At 40.1% G+C, this 6577-nt stretch overlaps 1 long non-coding RNA gene across 1 annotated transcript; it reads right to left on the bottom strand.

Annotated features, from left to right (window-relative positions):
* Nucleotides 1-338: 338 nt before the first annotated feature.
* LOC121868127 lies at nucleotides 339-4941 on the bottom strand. The gene is made up of 6 exons (XR_006089324.1): nucleotides 3838-4941; nucleotides 2873-3580; nucleotides 2515-2784; nucleotides 2102-2148; nucleotides 1763-1847; nucleotides 339-1382 (listed from the first exon to the last, which is right to left on the bottom strand). It is a non-coding gene; the product is annotated as an uncharacterized LOC121868127 (long non-coding RNA).
* Nucleotides 4942-6577: the final 1636 nt, after the last annotated feature.

Here is a 6577-nt window from a genome sequence, read left to right as displayed (position 1 = left end):
TTGAAAAATCACCTTTGTTGCTCAATAAACACTCTCAACACCACATGTGTTCCCGTGTACCTGTAAGAAAAGGGAGAAACAAAAACACCATTAAAATTCACACAATAATACAAGTCAAATTATTCAACACATTAACTAATCTCAATGTCAATGATGCATTTCAACATCATTACTTTACTTTACATTAAATCATATTTCATTAACTAACATCAATTCTTCACACATTACCTTCATCTTCTCGTGTCGCTCCACTTCTTCTGGTGCCCAAGTCACTTGTCATCTTCTTCTACCTTATGCGTCACTCAAAATACACATCAGGCAATAAACAAAACACAAAATTCAACTCAAATACATATATTCTATACACTAAGCAATATAATACAGTACAGTACATCAAACATCAATTTCTGCTTCAAACATCATCTTCACAGGACATCTTCGCCTCAGCTCCATACACCCCGGTCACAAGTACAGCAGCTATAAATTCACAGGACATCTTCTCAGCTCCAGTCACAGGAACAACAGCTATCCCTTCACAGGACATCATCTTCTTGGCTCCACACACCTCACTCACTGGGACGACGGCTATACGTTCACAGGACATCTTCTCGGCTCCAGTCACAGGGACGGCAGATAGAAGTTCACAGGACATCTCGGCTCAATACACCCCACTCACTGGGACCACAGCTATACAATCAAAGGACATCTCGGCTCCAGTCACAGGGACGGCAGATAGAAGTTCACAGGACATCTCGGCTCAATACACCCCACTCACTGGGACCACGGCTATACAATCAAAGGACATCTCGGCTCCAGTCACAGGGACGGCAGATAGAAGTTCACAGGACATCTCGGCTCGATACACCCCAGTCACTGGGACCACGGCTATACTTTCAAAGGACATCTCGGCTCCAGTCACACAGACGACAGCTAGACATTCACGGGACATCATCTCGGCTCCTTACGGCAACTTGGCCAAAGCGACTTCGCCCCATCCCTTCAATCTGAAACCGAGAAAACACAACAATGGAGGTCAACTCGTAATGGCCTTTTCTATCAAATACATTATACCTACAAGGCGGTGCACCCGTCGGCTTCGTCGCACTCGGGAAACTCTTCGTGGTGCTCTTCTTATATTACCAGCAATATACACTTCACGGCCACACTTGTAGGTAAAGTATCATTTCCCATTGCTCAAATAATTCACCCACAAAAACACTATCTCTTGCTATGGCGCAACCGCCACGGTTATTCGTCGATGTACCACTTCCTTTCTTCGCGGCACGTCCACTTCGTAACCACCACGGTAAATGATGCCCAATACTTGTTCGTCTCCTTCCTTACTCTTACCACGAGGAACATACCCTACACCACTCGCTCCACTGAAAAAAAAAAACATATCCATAATAAACACCATTCCAAAAAGCTTCATGCATCCACTCTCCTTCACAATCAATAACTCTCTCTTATGCCTACAACAACAAATCAAACCCTTTTAGGCATGTCTACCAAAACCAAATTTCTTCCTTTTAAACCGCTACAAATGCCAACTTCTTACCAATATATACATACTCTACTACAAACCATTCACCAAGGCTAGTACCAATCATTACACAGCCTCCAGTGTGTAACAACAATACTAGCCTGCTACCAACTAACTGCTATATAATTACAATACATACCCACAACAAATTCACCTTCCCGCCCCTACACTTCCAAACCTTTCATCTTACCCAAATTCAAACAAACACTTCCTCTTTACCCTTTCGCTCCCAACTCCGTCGCCGAGTAACCACTGCCTCTTCCACCATCACTGCCGCCTACCATTCCAAAAACTCCAATCCGGCCTTAAAAACAAACAATTCAACACATTAGTTCCCACCACAACAATTCATAAACCTTTCACACCCTATATAAACAACTTACTTTAATCTTCACACTACTTACCAAAAAATAAAACAAAAACTCCCTACAACTTCTAAATCACCATCATGGTTAAAACCTTTCTTTTTACAGTACAGCAGAGGGCCAACACTTCATATTACTAGATTTGACTTTTCCTATCACCTCTTGTCAACTTTCAAATACAAAGTCAACTTACCCATCAGTAGTCCAATTAGTCAATCCCTGCAATTCCACCTCCACAACCTGAAAACACAAATTATTTCATTACCAAAAACACACTTCAACTCTATATTCTAATCCATAAACAACTTAACTCATTTCCTATTGCACCAACTACTCCTCACATGTGCTCCTACGCTCCATGGCAATATCACAGGCAGCGCCAAGTATCAACACTCAACCATCTCTAGTATAAACCACACACTTTTGCGCCCTCTCGCTAACTGCAGTCAAAGCAAGTCTCATACCCCTCAACACACAAACCCTACCATTATCACCGAGTCAATGGGTACTGCTACCCGAAAAAAACTCATATATCACTTGCCTCTTATACAAAAACTTTTCACAAACAAACTTTACCTAAAACTTTAAAATACAATAACAACTCACCTTCAAATAATACATTGCGCAATTTTACATCACCGTATCCAGTGTCGACGCACTCCTCTCCAACAATTCACCCATATTCCTCCAACGACAACATGAAAACAGAAAAACAATAGGTCAGTGTTACAAATACTCTACTCTTCACATTAAAACAAAGTATAGCTACAACTTCAATAAACAATACTTACACCTTTACGGGCTCTCATTCAGTCGAGCGTTAAAGTCCCTATCCATTATCACACACCAATCACGCCTTCTGGACTGCAACAACTCCTGTAGAAAACAATTACCACATCAATAACGACAACCAAATTCCCTCTTCATTTTCATATCAAACAGACCAGTTAACAGTGTACATTACCTTTTAGCACATGCTGCACAGGGCGACTGGTTACAACACTTGGCTCCTTTCCAACATCGCCTTCTCCCCCACCTCTGCATGGCGACCATAATTCCTCTTCGTTAGTCGATACAGTCAACACAACTCTATATTCTACTCTACCATTTTTCGATTTCTCATTACCACACTTTTTTTGGACACGGGGGCGGAGGGGCATCCCCCCTCCCCCCCCCCCTTATTCAAGTGCAAGGTCAAGGGCACAAGCGCCTACACCGCCCAACTAGGCAGCATGCCAATTTTCTGCTTGCCTAAAGGGTCATAGCATTTTTTGTCAAGGGCATACAACCCTCCAGTCTTTAAAATTTGGTCGGCTAGCTCCGACCACTTTCCCCAAATACGAATTCGCAACTTTCGATTTACAAAGGGTACCTACTTTACTGCTAGGTCAACAGGGACCGAGGGGGTCTAGGAAGTGTGTCCAACCCACTTTCCACCGGCCCGGGAATCGAACCCAAGACATCTCGCTTGCGAGGCGAGAGCGGTACCGCACTACCGCCGGCGCCCCCACTTAGGCTGTGACCCCTTGTGAGGCGGGCGTCAGTCAGCTACGGGTAGGGTTCCTCGACTAAGTAGTGCCCTTTCACAGGTTTATACACCTCACTTAAGTCTCCCCTTGCCCGTCTACTATAAACTAGGCACTTTTGGCTGCACTAGGGAACCGACACCAACCTGAAAAAAGGTCACTCGTTACCCAATTATCAAAACTTTCTCACTACATAATAAACCAAATTTATCAAAACTCATTTACATTTGCTTTAATCTACAGCCGAGGCACAAAATTCAACATTTTAAATTTAACATTACCAAACTCGAGCCACAATCATTGATTTTAATGTCAACTTTTAACCTTTCTATTGCTCTACGGCACAAGACCACAAGTCTAGTTCAATTCTCATAACTATTTTACAAACTTCAACGTCACTTACCCATCACTATTCCCCTAGTCAACCTCAAAAAATACCGGCTCCTTCCACCTCCAACAACAACCTGAAAAAAATTTATTTATTACACAACCTATAAAACTTACACTAATTCTCAATACAAATATATTACCCATGAACCACTTATCAATTTTCTTATTCCAGCTACCACTTCTCTTTAGTCAAAAACAACTACACCTTCCATTTTAAATATCATGTTGACGATTTCCTCACCGCAACTGTAGACGCGCTAGCCACCACCTACAAACTAAGGCCAGGTTCTCTTCTCTATTCCACAGTATAAGCCTTCGGTACACCTGCAATAAAAGGCATCAAGGTTCAGCTTTCAATCACTTTCTCAAAACCCATCTAACTATTTTGACGTTATATTACCTTCTATGGCAACAAATCAAATATGACTTTCCGATAGCAATCCATGTCAAATTACAATCAATTCACATATACCATAATAAACAATTTCAGAAAACAGTACTTACCACTCAACCTGAAAATTTACAACAAGCAAGTATAAATTAATGAAACAAGAGCACACACAATTAATAACACTCTAGTCTGTGTATAAAACTAACACATGAACCATAACAGACGGCACACTACCATCTTACCTCGCCTCTAACTACAACAAAATACGACCATAAACACACACAACCGAGAGTGTAGTACCATTATATAGCCTCTAGTATATAACAGCACAAACACAACACCCATTCAAAAATTCCATTCACCTAACTCTAAATTCTGGCTCTACCTCTATGCCGGTCACGTCTCTGCAAAAATCAACCTTTCCCACGCTAGTTAGCTCCAACTTAACGATCATGTCAAATCCCTATCTTTACCTCGCTAAATAAACTCTCAACATCCAGTCACTTACCTGCCCTCACCCCTCGTTTACCAATCTTCTACTATACACATCAAAACACACACCAGTATGCTTTAATACTTGGCACCCATAAATGCTGCATCTTTTTTCCTTCTCACTCATTTTCAAGATTCCATCACCATCACTTATCACTGTCCAAGCTCAAGGCACACACAAATGCTGCAGCTTTCTTTTCTTCTCACTCATTTTCAAGATTCCACCACCATCACTTATCACTGTCAAGCACCCATAAATGCTGCATCTTTTTTCCTTCTCACTCATTTTCAAGATTCCATCACCATCACTTATCACTGTCCAAGCTCAAGGCACACACAAATGCTGCAGCTTTCTTTTCTTCTCACTCATTTTCAAGATTCCACCACCATCACTTAAAACTGCATTGAAGTTCGCATCCAAACAACTTCAGGTCGAGAGAATATTTCAATAATGAACTGGTTACACAATCTTCATGAATTCACTTTCCGTCACTCATCAACAACACGATTTCTTGCAAAAAACGCAACATATTCCGCCAATTTCACAAAATACACTATTAACACTTCAACTTTTTCAAACACTTAGCACGATACACACTTAAAGGATTTTATTTCAATTAAACTACCGAGTACTTGAATTATGAACACCTTCAAAAGCTCCTTAGTTAACCACAAACACAGATCTTAAATATGTTTCACAAGCCTCAAGTCAAATACATCTATGACTTCTGTTAAAAACCACAGAAAAATATATATTTACTATACTTTTCTTTTCTTCTTCACAAACTACACTGTGTTATGTCGCTATACACGAGTTCTAACACCAGACACAAGGATAGGATTGTAACTGATCCATCCTTGCCGGTTCACCCTTTATATACCCCACCTTGCCACCGAACTTCTTCTCCGGTAATCACCGTAACAACCAAACGAGGGGATTATCCCACATAAACTGCTCTTGGGTATTTACACCATAGGGACCACACAATTTGTGATAAGCTACCAAACCAAAAAGTTATGATAGCAACTCACAGCCTACAGTGGCAGTCAATAAAGTTCCTTCAGAAATAACGACCCGAATAATCTTTACACATGACCGTAAAAGGTATATATTTATAAATTAATTAGAAAAATGTCAAAACAAAACCAAAAATTAACATCGTGGTAACATTGTATATTATCAGGTACCACATTTACTCTCCAAGGTACTTACTGTCAGGTATTGGGTGGGTGGCCGGTAATAAAGTCACAGGAAAAAAACTCACAATTAATTTATGGTGGCCGGTAATAAAGGCTAGGCTAGGTTAGGTTGACATATTAACCTTAAAAAATATGAGAATTTGATAGTTAACTTTTCTTTTTTTCCTGTGACTTTTTTTTCTGGGACTTTTTTACCTGGATTCATTGACCAAATTATACGTGTTTCACCTTTATCAGTAAATATCTCTCTAAGCAATATGACTATAAACTATACCCGATGTAATTGACTCTCCTCGGGGGGAAGTGGATTATATTCCTCCCCCCCGAGTACAAGCACCACTCACGACTCTACTTAGTTTTAATGTCTATGTTTTGTTCTTGTAACATATATGTATCTTTATAAACTCACCAGAAGGACTTAAAAGCTTTTGTTACTTTTAGTGTTTCTGCTGTGTGGTTCATTTGAAGTAAATGTTAATAACAACTCAATGGTTTTTCTCTCGTTATCAATGTACTTTCTAATCTCATTTTAGTCGTCATATTAACTTTTTTATGCTATTGTCTTTAATTTTAACACCTTTTTTATATTACAATAATACTAATATCATGTATATGTCTCTTAACAATCGTCAAGTGAGGCCAATATTGCTGTTCTAAAACATTTAATACA

This window comes from Homarus americanus, unplaced genomic scaffold, assembly GCF_018991925.1.
Source record: "Homarus americanus isolate GMGI-L3 unplaced genomic scaffold, GMGI_Hamer_2.0 scaffold47967, whole genome shotgun sequence".
NCBI classification, from domain to species: domain Eukaryota; kingdom Metazoa; phylum Arthropoda; class Malacostraca; order Decapoda; family Nephropidae; genus Homarus; species Homarus americanus.
The sequence above is the reverse complement of the archived record's forward strand: the minus strand, read 5'-3'. Positions and strand labels throughout refer to the sequence as shown.